At 37.1% G+C, this 18,419-nt stretch overlaps 1 pseudogene; it reads right to left on the bottom strand.

Moving 5' to 3' along the window:
• Positions 1 to 11,776: 11,776 nt before the first annotated feature.
• On the bottom strand, positions 11,777 to 13,902 carry LOC131828032 (heat shock cognate 71 kDa protein-like; annotated as a pseudogene).
• Between the last annotated feature and the right edge of the window lie 4,517 nt (positions 13,903 to 18,419).

The following is an 18,419-nucleotide window of genomic DNA, read 5'->3' as shown; positions in this document are numbered from 1 at the left end:
GTGATGAAGTATCTGTTTTATATTAAGAACATAATAACCACATTTCTGTGATTAATGATCACTATTAATTAATACCTATTATTTGCTGAACACTATGCTGAACACTTAGCATGACTTATGACACCAACTACCTACAGTTACGCCCAACTTTATAGGTTGAGGGGACAGTTTTACATAACACCATCTCTGCTTCAGACATCAGCACAAGTTCAGAGATCCCCAGATTGCTACAGGAGTCCTCAGAGGTCTGACCAGATGCCTACAGATTCAGATGTTTCTACTATCCCCACAAGTTCAATAATCTGCTAGAACAACTTACAGAACGATGGAAGGCACTCTGCTTACAACTACAGTTCTATTGTAGTGAAAGGATAAAAGGTAAATCAAAAGGAGCCAAAGGGAGAGACACATAGGGAGAAGTCAGGAAAAGTCCTAAATGCAAAGACAAAAATTCCAGTCTTCTCTCTTTTGAGTCAGGACACATCACTCTCCAGGCACAGCACTGTATGATAATACACCAGAAGCAATATACAGTGCAATAGAAAGCACAGAGAAGCTCCCCTAAGCCCAGAATCCAGAGTCTTCATTGGAGTTTCATTATGTTAGCATGACTGGTTAAAACATTGGCCATGAGGTTGAATTCAATCTTTAGCCTCTCTGGCCTCCTTGGGGGTCAGGCTAACATATGGCTCAAAGCATCAACCATTTAACCCAGGGTTAGTCTATCTGGTATGACCAGCCCTCCTCCTGAGTAATTTCATTGGGTTAAAATATCTAGAAGTGTACCATTTTGTTAGTATAAAATACTGTAATCTTACAATAAAGTAAGCTAGGGAAAAGAAAACGTTATTAAGAAAATCACAAGGAAGAGAATATACACTTATACTACTGTAGTATATTTATTTTAAAAATCCATGTATAGGGGTGCCTGGATGGCTCAGTGGGTTAAAGCCTCTGCCTTCGGCTCAGGTCATGATCCCGGTGTCTTGGGATTGAGCCCCGCATCCGGCTCTCTGCTTGCCAGGGAGCCTGCTTCTTCCTCTCTCTCTCTCTGCCTGCCTCTCTGCTTACTTCTGATCTCTGTCTGCCAAATAAATAAATAAAATATTTTTTTAAAAATCCATGTATAAGTGGACTCATGGATTTCAAACCTGTGCTGTTCAAGAGTCAACATCTATTTATCTATCTATTCATCCATCCCTTCATCCATCCATCCATCCATCCACATACACAAACACATACACATAATTGAGGGAAAAAAATGAATTTGGGAAAATGGGGAATTTCTCAGGATAAATGAAATTTACCACATAATTCATGCTGCAAACCATTGCTATTTTATATTAACTACAAGTTAAAATTATTATCATCCGCATTTCAGATAAGGTTTAAGAGAAACTTTTAAAAGTTTTTTGGACTCAGAAAAGAAGCAGTTAAAAATAGTGCCATTTGTTATCTAGCTAACATAGTCCTTGTACTCAACAAGGTAATGCGATCTATTAAAACCAGACTACAAAATATTACTGAGGAAAACAGAACTTTAAATTGTCAAAGAAAGAAAACACATTTCCTATTGGAGTATAGGACTTATGTCATACACAAAAATAGCTGAATCATTAATATTTGTGGAGATTTTGATAGAAAAAAATCTATTTTAAAAAACATCCAGGGGCGCCTGGGTGGCTCAGTGGATTAAGCCGCTGCCTTCGGCTCAGGTCATGATCTCAGAGTCCTGGGATCGAGCCCCGCATCGGGCTCTCTGCTCAGCAGGGAGCCTGCTTCCCCCTCTGTCTCTGCCTGCCTCTCTGCCTACTTGTGATCTCTCTCTGTCAAATAAAATAAATAAAATCTTTAAAAAAAAAAAAAAAAAAAAAAAAAACATCCAAACAAGATTAACCACGTAGCAAAATTATTTTCTAATAATTATAAAGTCTGAAGTCTAAAAGTGTAGGATGTAGAATAATTCAATAAATCTGATTTTAATTTATTAGAATATTATAGGAAAATTACCTCCGTGATGAAGACTTCATTGATAAGAATCAGAAAATTTCTATAAAGGGAATACCATTTTACATCTGAATTATTATAAAGACTAAATCTTATTCTTACAATGACACAGAAAATTACTGTTTTAAAATAAGGGAGCTACTGAGGCCACTACAGCATTTAATTGAAGCAATAATAGTGATAAAATTTTTTAATTAATTGTAGGTTGATGGGCTAAGTTAAATTCAAAATACCAACCAGCAATTAACAGGAAATATTTGTCTCTCTCTTAAATCACATAATAACTTTAAAATACAATGAAGAAATCACTAAATGAAATCACTAATTTTATAATTTATAAAATTATAAATATAAAATTCATGTATAAAAATATAAAAATGCTATGACAAGTATGTATAATATCTTAGCATGGTGCCATAAAATTTTTAAAAAGATGTTTAAAGGGAGGGAAAAAAAGAACATTACAAGAAAGATCTTAACTGAGATAGTAAACCGCAAGCATATCTTGAAAAAAATGAATATTTTATAAAATGAATCTCATGAATAATTGTCTTTTTACAGTTTTGTTGATGGCCATTTGTAAAGAATCCCTTTCTAGAGGTAGATGCATGATTTCCTTTTTTGTTTTTTTCTATTCTTCATTTTAACTCTTGTTTGTTTTTCCTTATTTTTCTCCTCCCAACCTATGGTTCCTACTGTCAGGTTGTTGTCCGGTTTTGTTTTGTTTTGTTTAAGTTACTTCTTTTCACTGCTACTATCTAATAAGGTCCTTTTGTATTTGGAGGAAATTAGTGCCTTACAAGAAGGATGATTCATTTTATTTTTTTAAAAGACTTATTTATTTATTTGAGAGAGCATGAGCACACACATGTGAGCAGGGTGAGAGGCAGAGGGAGAGAGAGAGAACTTCAAGCACACTCCCTACTGAGTGCAGAGCCTGATGTGGCTCAATCTCCGATCCTGGGATCATGACTGCAGTTGAAATCAAGAGTCAGAGGCTGAGCCAACTGAGTCACCCACGTGCCCCAAAAAGCACGTTTTATTTTAAACTAACAACTGTGACATCAGTTAATTTATGTGATAATAACCAATGTGCCCCACTTATTTTCATTCAAATTAGAAGCTTGTTGCAAAGGTGATTAGCTGACTGGATTTCGTTAGGCGTCAAGCCTCATTTTATTCATCATATTTATTGACTGCTTATAGTGGGCCCACTTAGGTGCTAAGTGATAAGAATAGCAAAAAAAAAAAAAAATTTAAGAATAATTAAATAAGACATGGGCCTTTCTTTCAAGGGAACCAAAATCTACTGGCAGAGTTTCACTTGTGAGTAGATAATTATCATACAATGCAGAAAGATGAGAACTAGTAGAAACATCTTCAAAACAAAAAAATTAAAAAGTTCTTTTAATTCCACATAACTTTCCAACTACTGTCATGTATATTTGAGCTCTTTGTTATCCAAACATCTCCTAAATGATGTCTAAACTTGCTGCCCCCATTTCCTCACCTCCCACTTGGTCTGAACTCAAAAATTGCAGCTACCCCACTGCACCCTTGTTATTCACATGTCTCCAATCCAATGGGATTGGTTTCAGTTCTCATCCTACCCACCTTCAGCAGTATTTGATTCCCAGACTTACTCATATATATGAAGCAGTGTTTCCCCAGGTTTTTCTGGCTTCGCCCTGTAGATCATTTCCTCTAGCTACTCTGTCTTCTCATTCTTCATGCTTTCTGTAAACACCTTCTCCTCTACCAATCATTAAATATGGGTGTTCCTCAGGACTCGACTCTAGCCTGGCTTCCTTTAACTCCACTCTCTTGCTGAGTGGTCTCATCCATCTACTATGGTGACAAAAGCATAATATTCTAACCATTTTCAAATTTGTGTCAAAAGCCCAGACCTCAGTTTTGAGAATTAGATCATTTTTGCAACTTATTTCTAAATGCTTCTAGGTTTCTTCAATGAGATATCCATAATGCAATCATAATCTTTCCCCCAGAAAATCATTTCTCCTTCCCTAGTCTCTCCTCAGAAAAATTGCACAACATCCATCTAGTTGTTGATGAAAGAAACCTGACAGCCACGCTCCATGGCTCTCCCTACCCTCCTAGTGATTCACATTAAGTCCATCATTAAGTTCTGTCTGTTCCAGAATCAAAATATCTATGAAAGTAATTTATTTCCCTGTGTCTCCACTGCCACCACCTTAGTTCAAGCATCCATTATCTCTTTCTTGGACTTCATCAATAACTTTAAACTTGTCTCCATAGCTCCAATTCTTCAGTAAATTCCTCTCACTGCATTTAGAGTAATCATTCTTAAAACAGTTCTACCTATATTATTTTGGTGCTTAAACCCCTTCAGTGTCTTTCTGTTGCTGTGGAGATATGAACGGAAATGGATTTAGAGATATTTCTGAAGTACAATAAATAGTATTTGATATATGGAATGAGATAGACAGAGGGGTCTATGATGTGTCCCAAAATAGCTTGAGATACGGGGGAATAATATCATTTTAAAAGATCAAACTTATAGGGCAAAGAAGAGGAGAATATGGATTTAATATCAGAACTATTGAGCTTACAATCTATAGGAAATTCAGGTTGGGATCAATAGTTGTGGGAAAGATGGGAAGTAGAGAGACTCTTAATCTCAGGAAACAAACTGAGGGTTGCTGTAGGGTGGCAGGGGAAGGATAAGGTGGCTGGGTTATGGACATTGGGGAGGGTATGTGCTGTGAATTGTGTAAGACTGATGATTCACAAACCTGTACTCCTGAAGCAAATAAAACATTATATGTTAATAAAATTTACATATAATGTAATTATATGTTTAAAAAAATTTTTTTTAAATAGCTAAGAACAAAAACCTGAGGAATACGTTTAAGGGGAAATGGTGTCAGAAGATGAAAAGTAAATTAAGGAGACAGAAAATAAGGAGGGGTGGAGAGAAACAGTAAAGTTATTTGAACATTGGAGTAAGGAAATAATGTATGTTGCATTTTAGTATACATAAGCTCAGTTCTAAACTATGTCTTTTGAAAAAATAAAACATTGTAGGAAAATGCCTAGTAATTAGGTGTGACTGTATCTTTACTGACTGAAGTTAGTGTGAACCTCAAGTGAATAGGACTGAGATTATATTGCTTCTTATTTTATTATACTCTGTCATTGATCCATGTAAGACCCTGTCTTACTGATAGATTTTATTACCTTTTAGCCTCCATACCCACCATTCTGGTACATAAACATTCTATTATGTCTAATGTATATCCTTCTTTTGTTTGTGTTCTTATAAAATGTGTTCTGATTAATGAGGAAATAAACAATAAAATAAGTGACATTGCATGATATATCTGGTTCTGATCCTTCCTTTTCACAAGGATAGATTTATATCCATTTATTGCTATGTGTACTTCTAATTCAGTACTCCTAATTGCTGCATGATATTCCATAATATACAACCACCACATTTTAATTTATCTATATTCTCTATGATAGATACACCCAGGTTGCTTCCAATTATTAACAATTGCAATGTTGAAATAACATTTTCATTTATATACATCTCCTTATGGACTTATGAAATGATTTTTCTGGGTAATATATCCATGAGCAGAGCTGATAAGTCAAAATGCATGCATATACTTAATTTTGGTTACTATTTCCATCTTGTTCTCTGAATGGCTGCCCCAGTTCATGGTCCCTCCAATAGGACATAAGGATTCTTATATTTTCACATCTTGATCAAGGGTTGGCACATCTATTTTTGCTAATTATTGGCAGGCTAATATGTGAAAAGAGATATCTTATTTCAATTTGTATTTCTGACCATTAATGATTTGGGACATCTCTTCAGGTATTAATTTTTTTTACTTTCCTTTTCTATAAATTTCCTGTTCATATCTTGTATCCATCTTCTTTTCTATTGTTTTGTTTTTCTTCTTGATTTGAGGGCCTTGGATATTCTGGATATTAGTGCCTTGTCAGTTTTAGACTGTGCATATATAGTCTTCCATTATGTCATCCATCTGATATATCTGTCCATTATTCTGTATTAGTTTCCTAGAATTGTTATAGCAAAGCACCACAAACTCGATGGCTTAAGACAAAAGAAATTTATTCCCTCACAGTTTTCAAGGTTAGAAGGCTGAAATCAAGGTGTTGGCTCCCTCTGAAGGCTCTAAGGGAATATTCTTCTTTGCCTCTTCCAGCTTCTGATGGCACCTGATGTTCCTTGAATTGTGGCAGGATACCTCCAACCTCTGCTTTATTTTCATATGGCATTTTCCCCTCTGTGTGTCTCTGTGCATCTGTGTGTTCACTGGTGTCTTAATCTGTTCAGACTGTAATATACAGTAAACCATTATTTCTCATATTTGTGGAAGCTGGAAGTCCAAGATCAGCATGCTAACATGGTCAGGTGAGTGTTCCTTCCAGATATCAAACTTCTCATTGTATCCTCACATGGTAGAAATGGTCAACTAGCTTTCTAGAGCTTCTTTTACAAGAGCATTAATGCCATTTATGAGGGTTCTCTCATGACCTGAGCACCTCCCAAACCCTACCTCCTAATTCCATCACACTGGGCTTTAGTATTTTAACATATCAATTTTAGAGGGGCAAAACATTTGGATTATAGCACATTCAGACATAGCACAGGAATACAAATATTTGGACCATAAAACATGGCACCAGTTATTGGATTCAGGGCCCATGATATTCCAGTATGACCTCCTCTTAACTTAACAAATTATATCTGCCAGGACTATACTTCCAAATAAAGTCACATTCTATGGTCCTGGGTGGACATGAATTTTGGAGAGACACTCTTCAACAATATCCTTCTTTAAATAAATTTTAAAATTTTAAGATTTTATTTTTAAGTAATCTCTATACCCAATATGGGGTTTAAACTTACAACCCCAAGATCAAGAGTTGCATGCTCTACCAGTTGAGCCAGTCAGACAACCCAAATAAATGAAATTTTTACCTAATGTTCTGTATAGTGATTATAGTTACTAATATTGCATTATGTACTTGAAAGTTGCTAAGAGAGTCATAGATCTTAAATGTTCTCACCACAAAAAAGAATTGGTGATTATGTAAGAGGATGCTACTGCGGTAATCATTTCATGGTATATAAGTATATCAAATCAACCAGGCTATAAATCTTATACTTAAACAATGTTTTGTGTTAATTTTTCTAAGTAAATCTGGGGGGGAATAAAATATATTGGTGTTGAAAGATAAGCAGATAGGTAGATAGGTAAAATTTTTGATAAAATTACATTGTTCTACTGATGGGAGGCCTTCTGTCAAAATATTCATTAGATAAGACTGTTAAAGCAAGATTTTATATATGTGTATGGGAGATATATTAACTATTGATCGACTTCCCAGCATTCAGGTAGGATGTGTATAGCTCAAGAGAAGCTAACTGTACCTCAAGCATGACTTTGATTAAGTTTATTCCCATGGTCATAGTAATTGATTTAGGCCTGGACACATGACTCAACTGGGCACAGAGAGAGATTTCCCGAGGATTTCTAGGATAAAAATTTCTTTATTATTCTAAAAGAACTCCTGGAAGAGATTCTCTCTTCTTGTTCGAAGTGACCAAGGGGAACTTGAAGTCCATGAACCTGCTTCCTACCATGAGATGGTAACTAGCCTGAGGACAAAACTAATCACAAAGCTGAGGAAATCCTGAGAAACTGCGGATAAATTGAAATTGAGTCCTAAGCTTTTGGCTTTCAGTTAAATGATATAATTTTCTCTAGGTGGGCTAAGAGTTCCACTACTCTTCAGCTATATGGCATTAGGCAAGTTCCTTAATTTCGTCAAGCTTCCCCTTCCCCCTTCCTCAACCATAAAATGGAATATCCTTAGTATCAAACTCCTAGAGTTTTGTGAGAATTAGACAATTGGTGCAAGGCACTTAGTCTAGAATTAATCATTTATAAGTGTGAAGTAATTATGAAATACTATATTATTATCATCCTGATTTTTATTTGTATCACTGACATTATTACTATCAGATTAAATAGCAAACCTAGGGTAAACTCTCAAATATCCTATCTTTTGGTTTATACTTCTTTTTAAACCAAGTAAGGCCAAATTATCTGTTGGTCCTATTGCCACTGCATTAACATCTCTAGTACACTTGTTAACATCACAAGTATTTATTTATTTTGCAGGGAATCCTCCAGTATTCAGTGCATTAAGCTAAGCACCATAGACAGAACTATGAACACAGCAAGGATGATTTCTAATTGTCCAAGGAGGTTATTGGAGTAAGACACTATCCGCTGTTGATAAGTCAGCTATCCAGGAACAAGGCATTTTTTACTTGAACCAGGATTTCCCCATATTCAGAAACCACTGTAAAAAGCAATCAGTTTGGGGGTGCCTGGGTGGCTCAGTCAGTTAAGCATTTGCCTTTGGCTCAGGTCATGATCTCTGGGCCCAAGGATTAAGCCCCACTTAGGGCTCTGTACTCAGTGGGGAGTCTGCTTCTCCCTCTCTATCTTCCCTTCCCCCACTCATTCTCTCTCTTTCAAATAAATAAGATCTTTTTAGAAAAGCAATTAGTTTGGAAACTAAAGAACAAGAACAGAAACAAAGCAGAGAAGAGCAGTCATAGAAATTCTAGCCACCCAAAGCTATTGTGCCCTGAGACAGTAATAAAAGATACCTAGTGGACAAGGGAAGTATGGGGCAGGTTTAAAAAAGAAAAAAATATCCTTTCCATCTGAATTCATTTCAATTCTCTTTAAATAATAGGTCTCTTTATGACTGTTATTAAGCCATTTTTGCAGCAAACCTTCATAACCTTATTAATATTGTTCAACATAAAACAAAGCATTATACCTAAAAATGGAAATTCAAAAAATATAACCACAACTTTGTCTTACCAACCTTGATAAATAAGGTACATTCTAGCAGAATGCTAAAATAGGTTGATTATCTTCATGACGTAAAAGTAAAAGTCATTGTTTACTCCACATGTATGTATTTTCTCATGCAGGTAGTGGAAGTACTTTATCACAGGGAATAAACATATCAGAGTTATAATGCTGGGGGGAAACTCCTCAAAAAACACTTAGGGGGGAAAGTAAACTGAAATAAATTTTTTTTCTTTATGAGAGAATAGCAAGAAATAAAATGAGCAAGCAAACGAAGGAAGAAACAGGGAAAAATAAAACACAACTGCACACCCTGAGGAGCAAGGGACAGAAAATTTATATAGCCAATAAATAACCCCCTAGTCAGAGAATCTATACACCATCCAAAGCGGACAACTTGGGAAGTGCCAGCAAAGATAGAGAAGGCTCAATCACAGCAGTTATTGAAAAGAAAAAGGCAAAAAAAGAAAACAATAGAAAAGAGAGGAAGCATGCACCTGACTCTTCTGAGAAAATTATTACAAATTGAATCTACTGGTTTCCATGGGAGGGAGGTTGTTTTGTTTTGTTTTGTTTTGTTTTCTGTGCTTGAGATGAGGTGAAAGAAGGAAGGGCATTTCCCTTTCCTCCTAGGATTCTAATTCCCTTTCTGTGTGAACAGAAATTACACCAAAATAGCTCTCAGATCCACCATTCAAACACCTGCATTTTCTGTCCAATCTTGTACTTTTCCTTTCCTGGTCTATTTCTCCCTGCCCTACCCTGCTGAGACCTGTACTGTTCAGATAAGAAAGAAAAGATAGAAAGGAAGAAGTACTGGATAGGAAACAGAGAGGACTGTGTCAGAAGGGAGAGGTGGGGAGGCAAGACCGTTGTGTATGTCTTCCACACCATGCCCCACCAAGCCTCTATCTCCCTGTCACAGAAGTTGCCACATTTGGTTCACTTAACCATATTTTTTCTAAAGGCAAAGATCATTCTATGTAGTTGTCTGCTTTCTACTAAGTCTTGAGTAGGGGAATATCCAATATTTCATGATGGGAATTTTTTTAATGTACTTTTAAATCCTACTTAAGAGCTTACCATTACCAAAGGGTCTTTGCTAATTGACTTTGTGGCAGAGCTGAGACCCAGTGGAAAGAGAATCAAGTCAAGGAAAATCTTTTCCTCTCATCTGACTATTCAGTGCTTCAGAGTCAGAGTGCCAGATACTCACTACATCAAGTCCTTGTCCAGGGCCTACTGAGTTATTAAAATCGTGGTTGGTGTAAAATAATATCATATAGGTCGTAGGCCCAGAAAACTTAACGCCAAAGTAGAATGAACTAGGCAGTACTGTATATTCAAATTATCTAATGGTTCAATTTAAGGATTAAATTATACAAAACAAATAACTGATGGATATTAATGCATATGGTATATTAAGTGCATTGTACATAGAAATAAGTGAATCCTAAGAGGGGAAGGCAGAAGTTATTGGATATGATTTGTATTCAAAAGATAATTATAGGGCACCTGGGTGGCTCAGTGGGTTAAAGCCTCTGCCTTTGGCTCAGGTCATGATCCCAGGGTTCTGGGATCGAGCCCCATGTCAGGCTCTCTGCTCCGTGGGGAGCCTGCTTCCTCCTCTCTCTCTCTCTGCCTGCCTCTCTGCCTACTTGTGATTTCTCTCTCTCTGTCAAATAGATAAAATCCATAAAAATATATATATTTTAAAATAAAAGATAATTACACTGTAAGGAGATATTTAAGATAAAGCTTCTGGATTTTTTTTTAATACTAGAAGATTAAATAAGGAGCCAAGAAAGTTTTAATTAAGTAAATTCCATTCATATTTGTTATAGAATATTAACCTTCCTAAGATATTTTTAGAAATTATGATCTAAATATATGTAAATGCTTTAAATTAGTAGGACAGTAGGAGATAAGGTATTATTCATAACTATTTAATCATCTTTTTAAAGTCTACCCTCTTTAAAAATAAAAATCTTGAATTCAATCTCCTTAAAATTTCCCCTATTCTTAAAATATTATAATTTGTTTTTAAAACTTTAATTATTAAAGTATAATATTTATTCAATCCTGGATAAAAAGGGAATTTATATTAAAATATTTTTGTTATTATACCAGAAACTCATATTCATAAGAGAACTTGAAGAGAAGGCAGATAATGAAAAGAAATTTTAATCACCCATAATCCTATCATGCAGACATAGACATTATTAATACTTTGAAATATATATTCTAGTCTATGTCTTATCTAATACATATCTTACTAAAAAGGAATCTTATCATATATCTGCCTTTTGCCTGTTTTCTTTAACAGTTTGTCATGAGTATCAGTAGAAATACATTTAAGACCAGGAAATGTTTAGATGTTTATCTTAGAATGTATGTATATAAAGTTTACTTTCAGATTTAATGTATTACTTATTGGATTTTTTTTGTGGTGCCAATTTAAAATAAAGTTTTATTTAAGACATTGCATTTTCCACTTAACAATATAGTGCTTATAAAGAGCAATGTTTATTTACTTTCCCTGTGCACATATTCCATATTCAAGTATCAAGAATGCCCAGTTCTGGGGGTAGGAGAAGAATAAATGAAACAAGATGGGATTGGGAGGGAGACAAACCATAAGTGACTCTTAATCTCACAAAACAAACTGAGGGTTGCTGGGGGGAGGGGGGTTGGGAGAAGGGGGGTGGGGTTATGGACATTGGGGAGGGTATGTGCTTTGGTGAGTGCTGTGAAGTGTGTAAACCAGGCGATTCACAGACCTGTACCTCTGGGGATAAAAATATATTATATGTTTATAAAAAATAAATAAATAAATTTTTTAAAAAAGAAGAATGCCCAGTTCTTTTGCTATAGCAGCTCAACATTACAACTGCCATGGAATTTGCTACAAATTTGGGTCCTTTGAATATTGTGTGTGGAACAATGCTCAACCTATTTATTCTCAGATTGGTTTAGTCAATCTCTTCAATGATGGGCCCAGAGGAGGCACCACCAGAGGGAGGAGCTCCACCACCAGGGAAGCCTCCAGGCATTCCTCCTGGCATGCCCCCTGCACTCTGGTACAGCTTGGTGATGATGGGGTTGCAGACTTTCTCCAACTCTTTCTGCTGGTGTTCAAATTCTTCCTTCTCTGCAGTCTGGCTCTTATCAAGCCAGTTGATGATTTCATTGCACTTGTCAAGAATCTTCTGTTTGTTTTCATCATTTATCTTGCCCTGAAGTTTTTCGTCTTCAACAGTTGCTTTCATGTTGAATGCATAAGACTCAAGTGAATTCTTGGAATACACCTTGTCCCGCTGTTTCTCATCTTCAGCTTTGTACTTCTCAGCTTCCTGGACCATGCGATCAATATCTTCCTTGCTCAAGTGGCCCTTGTCATTAGTGATGGTAATCTTGTTCTCTTTTCTGTGCTCTTATCCACGGCAGAGACATTGAGGATAACATTAGCATCAATATCGAAAGTGACCTCAATCTGAGGGACACCACGAGGAGCAGGAGGTATGCCTGTGAGTTCAAACTTTCCAAGTAGATTGTTTTCCTTGGTCATGGCATGCTCACCTTCATACACCTGAATAAGCACACCAGGCTGGTTGTCAGAGTAGGTAGTGAAGGTCTGTGTCTGTTTGGTAGGAATGATAGTATTATGCTTGATGAGAACAGTCATGACTCCTCCAGCAGTTTCAATGCCAAGAGAAAGTGGAGTGACATCCAACAGTAGCAAATCTTGAACATTTTCAGATTTGTCTCCAGAAAGGATGGCTGCCTGGACAGCTGCAACATAAGCAACAGCCTCATCAGGGTTTATGCTCTTATTCAGTTCTTTTCCATTGAAGAAATCTTGAAGAAGTTTCTGAATCTTGGCCATACGGGTAGAACCACCCACCAGGACAATATCATGGATCTGAGACTTGTCTAACTTGGCATCCGAAAGGGCTTTCTCTACAGGGTCCAGGGTGCCACGGAACAGGTCAGCATTTAATTCTTCAAACCAGGCATGAGTGATAGAGGTATAGAAGTCAATTCCTTCATACAGAGAATCAATCTCAATACTGGCCTGGGTGCTGGAAGAAAGTGTACACTTAGCACATTCACAAGCAGTACGGAGGCGATGAACTGCCCTCTTGTTTTCACTGATATCTTTCTTATGCTTGCACTTGAACTCTGCAATAAAATGGTTGACCATTCGGTTGTTAAAGTCTTCTCCACCTAAGTGGGTGTTTCCAGCTGTGGACTTAACCTCAAAGATCCCATCTTCAATAGTAAGGATTGACACATCAAAAGTGCGACCTCTTAAGTCAAAGATCAGCACATTCCTTTCAGCTCCAACATTTTTGTCTAAGCCATAAGTAATAGCAGCAGCAGTTGGCTCATTGATGATTCGAAGTACATTGAGACCAACAATAGTTCCAGCATCTTTGGTAGCCTGAGGCTGAGAATCATTGAAGTATGCAAGTACTGTGACAACTGCATTGGTAACGGTCTTCCCAAGATAAGCCTCTGCGATTTCCTTCATTTTCGTTAAAACCATAGAAGACACCTCCTCTGGATCAAAGCTTTTTGTCTCTGCCTTGTATTCTACTTGGACCTTGGGCCTTCCAGCATCATTCACCACCATGAAAGTCCAAAGCTTCATATCAGACTGGACAACAGCATCATCAAATCTCCGTCCAATTAGGCCTTTGGCATAAAAAAAACTGTGCTGGTGGGGTTCATCACAACTTGGTTCTTTGCAGCATCACTGATCAATTGTTTGGTGTCTGTGAAGACGACATAACTTGGGGTGGTCCGGTTTCCCTGATCATTAGCAATTATTTCCACTTTCCCGTGCTGGAAGACACCCACGCAGGAGTAGGTGGTGCCAAGATCAATGCCAACTGCAGGTCCCTTAGACATGGTTGCTTGTGTGTGAGCCTGGCTCGGGTTGAGAAGAAGACAGCAATCCAAATATCTAGCCCCGTGTTCAATCACTTATTGGATTTTTTAAGTGGTTCTGTTTTTCTCCTCTTCACTTTACTCAAAAGTACATGAATATGAGGAGCCAAATAATTTTTAACTGTTGTGATATCAAAAGCAGTCCAAGAATACTCTTACCATGGAACCAGGTGTGGTACAGAGTCTGTACCAAGCATGAGTACCAAATCAGAGGAAAGCCCCAGGTGACAAGTCTCTATATGTGAGTTCATGTTCTGGCTCTGATCCTGAGCATCTATGCCTCTTGGGCAAGTCACTCAGCACTTCAAGTTGTACATATGAAACATTTAATACTAAATGACCTCTGAAACTCCCATGAGTCTACTCTGAATGCAGGTATGGGATATCCCAGAAATGGGAAAACTGATATTTAAATATACAGAGGTGGTGCTGGCAGCCTCAAATTTCACTGGCCTTGGTTTGAAGACTGCTTCTATGCTACAGGTTTCTGAAATCTGTGCACAAAATGACAACAAAATTTTGGTCAGTGTCCTAAAACCTATTCTTTCAGTTAAAATGAAAGGAAACAAAACAAATTTAAAAACTCCTTTGGAGAATCCATTTTGGCCATTGAAATAAAACCAATCAAAAGTTGACTACATCTATCCTACTTCTACCTTCATCTACCCTATTTCCATATAAATGACTTTTCCTTCCCAATATATCTGTGACATTATAAATAGTCATTTTATAAATATAAGCAAGCACCAGTGATATCTACCCATACTTTTAGCTTTTAATGGAATTTATAAATACAAATTATTCAGAAATGACACAAAAATGACATCAAAAAGTGAACACAAAGAAATTATAAAGATTAACTCCACTGCCTGGAATCTGATAAACAGGTTTTTGCTACTTATAAAACATGGTATTGTGTATTAGTAGACGCCCAAAAAAAGGAAAAAAATTTAAATGCATCAGTTGTAAATTGATGATCTCAGATAACTAATCATCAGCAGTATTCAATAAAACATTCAGTAATGATGGAAATGTTCAATACACGTGGTGTCCAATATGGTGGCCCATATTGAAATGCAACTAGTGCAAATGAGGAACTGATTTTTTTTTTCAATTTTACTGAATCTTAATTTAAATTTAAATAGCCATGTGTGGCTAATGGCTACCATATTGGACAGCAAGACATAGACCATATTTGGGACAGAAAGTATAATGGCCTAACCCATCTATCCATGTTATTCAAAATAAAACATGATAGAATACAAACTTTACAGGTCTACCAAGATTACATTTCCTAATTGAAAAATCCAAAGTAAGTTCACCAAGGTTACACTTCTGTTCATATTTTTATACTCCTGTTTTGCCAGATCCCTCAAGTAAAGACCCTGATACCTTATACCTGATGACTTACTTAGACCTAGGTATACATACAAAGACCAGCTCCAAGGCAAGGGTCCTCAAAATGCAACTGCACCTCTGATGAAATAATCTATGGAAGCCTGGTACCAATCACAAAACAACACGGTGGGAAGATTTTTTAAAGATCCTAGAGCCTGGGTGGCTCAGTGGGTTAAGCTGCTGCCTTCAGCTCAGGTCATGATCCCAGGGTCCTGGGATTGAGTCCCGCATCGGGCTCTCTGCTCAGCAGGGAGCCTGCTTCCCTCTCTCTCTCTCTCTCTGCCTGCCTCTCTGTCTACTGTGATCTCTCTCTCTCAAATAAATAAATAAAATCTTTTAAAAAAAAAGAAAAAAAATTGTTAAAAAAAAAAAAAAAAGATCCTAGAGCCCAAACGTGGCACAGAATGCTAACCATTTTCAAGATTTCAAGAAGGCTTGGACAGAAACCCATCAGAAGTAAACTAGACACCAGCTCCCAAACCCAGTTATTTCTATCTACCTAAGACCCAGGAATTCTTTCTTTCTTTCTTTCTTTCTTTCTTTATTTATTTATTTATTTATTTTCAGCATAACAGTATTCATTGTTTTTGTACCACACCCAGTGCTCCATGCAATCTGTGCCCTCTATAATACCCACCACCTGGTACCCCGACCTCCCACCCCCCACCCCTTCAAAACCCTCAGATTGTTTTTCAGAGTCCATAGTTTCTCATGGTTCACCTCCCCTTCCAATTTCTCCCAACTTCCTTCTCCTCTCTATCTCCCCATGTCCTCCATGCTATTTATTATGCTCCACAAATAAGTGAAACCATATGATAATTGACTCTCTCTGCTTGACTTATTTCACTCAGCATAATCTCTTCCAGTCTCATCCATGTTGCTACAAAAGTTGGGTATTCGTCCTTTCTGATGGAGGCATAATACTCCATAGTGTATATGGACCACATCTTCCTTATCCATTCATCCATTGAAGGGCATCTTGGTTCTTTCCACAGTTTGGCGACCGTGGCCATTGCTGCTATAAACATTGGGGTACAGATGGCCCTTCTTTTCACTACCATCTGTATCTTTGGGGTAAATACCCAGGAGTGCAATGGAAGGGTCATAGGGAAGTTCTATTTTTAATTACTTGAGGAACCTCCACACTGTTCTCCAAAGAAGCTGCACCAACTTGCATTCCCACCAACAGTGGAAGAGGGCTCCCCTTTCTCCACATCCCCTACAACACATGTTGTTTCCTGTCTTGCTATATTTGGCCATTCTAACTGGTGTAAGGTGATATCTCAAGGTGGTTTTAATTTGAATCTCCCTGATGGCTAGTGATGATGAACATTTTTTCATGTGTCTGATAGCCATTTGTATGTCTTCATTGGAGAAGTGTCTGTCCATATCTTCTGCCCATCTTTTGATATGATTGTCTGTTTTGTGTGTGTTGAATTTGAGGAGTTCTTGATAGATCCTGGATATCAACCTTTTGTCTGTACTGTCATTTGCAAATGTCTTCTCCCATTCCGTGGGTTGCCTCTTTGTTTTCTTGACTGTTTCCTTTGCTGTGCAGAAGCTTTTGATTTTGATGAAGTCCCAAAAGTTCACTTTTGCTTTTGTTTCCTTTGCTTTTGGAGACATATCTTGAAAGAAGTTGCTGTGGCTGATATTGAAGAGATTACTGCCTATGTTCTCCTCTAGGATTCTGATGGATTCCTGTCTCACATTGAGGTCTTTTATCCATTTTGAGTTTATCTTTGTGTATGGTGTAAGAGAATGGTCGAGTTTCATTCTTCTACATAAAGCTGCCCAGTTTTCCCAGCACCATTTATTGAAGAGACTGTCTTTTTTCCACTGCATATTTTTTCCTGTTTTGTCGTAGATTATTTGACCATAGAGTTGAGGGTCCATATCTGGGCTCTCTACTCTGTTCCACTGGTCTATGTGTCTGTTTTTATGCCAGTACCATGCTGTCTTGGTGATCACAGCTTTGTAGTAAAGCTTGAAATCAGGTAACGTGATGCCCCTCATTTTATTTTTGTTTTCAACATTTCCTTAGCAATTCAGGGTCTCTTCTGATTCCATACAAATTTTTGGATTATTTGCTCCAGCTCTTTGAAGAATACCGGTGGAATTTTGATCAGAATGGCATTAAAAGTATAGATTGCTCTAGGCAGTATAGACATTTTAACTATGTTTATTCTTCCGATCCAAGAGCATGGAATGGTCTTCCATCTTTTTGTGTCTTCTTCAATTTCTTTCATGAGTGTTCTGTAGTTTCTCAAGTACAGATCCTTTACCTCTTTGGTTAGGTTTATTCCCAGGCATCTTATGGTTCTTGGTGCTATAGTAAATGGAATCGATTCTCTGATTTCCCTTTCTGTATTTTCATTATTAGTGTATAAGAAAGCCACTGATTTCTGTACATTGACTTTGTATCCTGCCACATTGCTGAATTGTTGTATGAGTTCTACTAGTTTGGGGGTGGAGTCTTTTGGGTTTTCCGTATAAAGAATCATGTCATCTGCGAATAGAGAGAGTTTGACTTCTTCATTACCAATTTGGATACCTTTTATTTCTCTTTGTTGTCTGATTGCTGTTGCTAGGACTTCTAATACTATGTTGAACAAGAGTGGTGAGAGTGGGCATCCTTGTCGTGTTCCTGATCTCAACAGGAAGGCTGCAAGTTTTTTTCCCATTGAGGATGATATTTGCTGTGGGTCTTTCATAGATAGATTTGATCAAGTTCAGGAATGTTCCCTCTATCCCTATACTTTGAAGCGTTTTAATCAGGAACAGATGCTGGATTTTGTCAAATGCTTTTTCTGCATTAATTGAGAAGACCATGTGGTTCTCTCTTCTCTTATTAATTTGTTCTATCACATTGATTGATTTGCGTATGTTGAACCATCCTTGTAGCCCAGGGATGAATCCCACCTGGTCATGGTGGATAATCTTTTTAATGTGCTGTTGGATCCTGTTTGCTAGGATCTTGTTGAGAATCTTAGCATCCATATTCATCAGTGATATTGGTCTGAAATTCTCCTTTTTGGTAGGGTCTTTGCCCGGTTTGGGGATCAGGGTAATACTGGCTTCATAGAAAGAATCTGGAAGTTTTCCTTCTGCTTCAAATTTTTGAAACAGTTTTAGGAGAATAGGTGT

This window comes from Mustela lutreola, chromosome 3, assembly GCF_030435805.1.
Source record: "Mustela lutreola isolate mMusLut2 chromosome 3, mMusLut2.pri, whole genome shotgun sequence".
NCBI lineage: Eukaryota > Metazoa > Chordata > Mammalia > Carnivora > Mustelidae > Mustela > Mustela lutreola.
The sequence above is the reverse complement of the archived record's forward strand: the minus strand, read 5'-3'. Positions and strand labels throughout refer to the sequence as shown.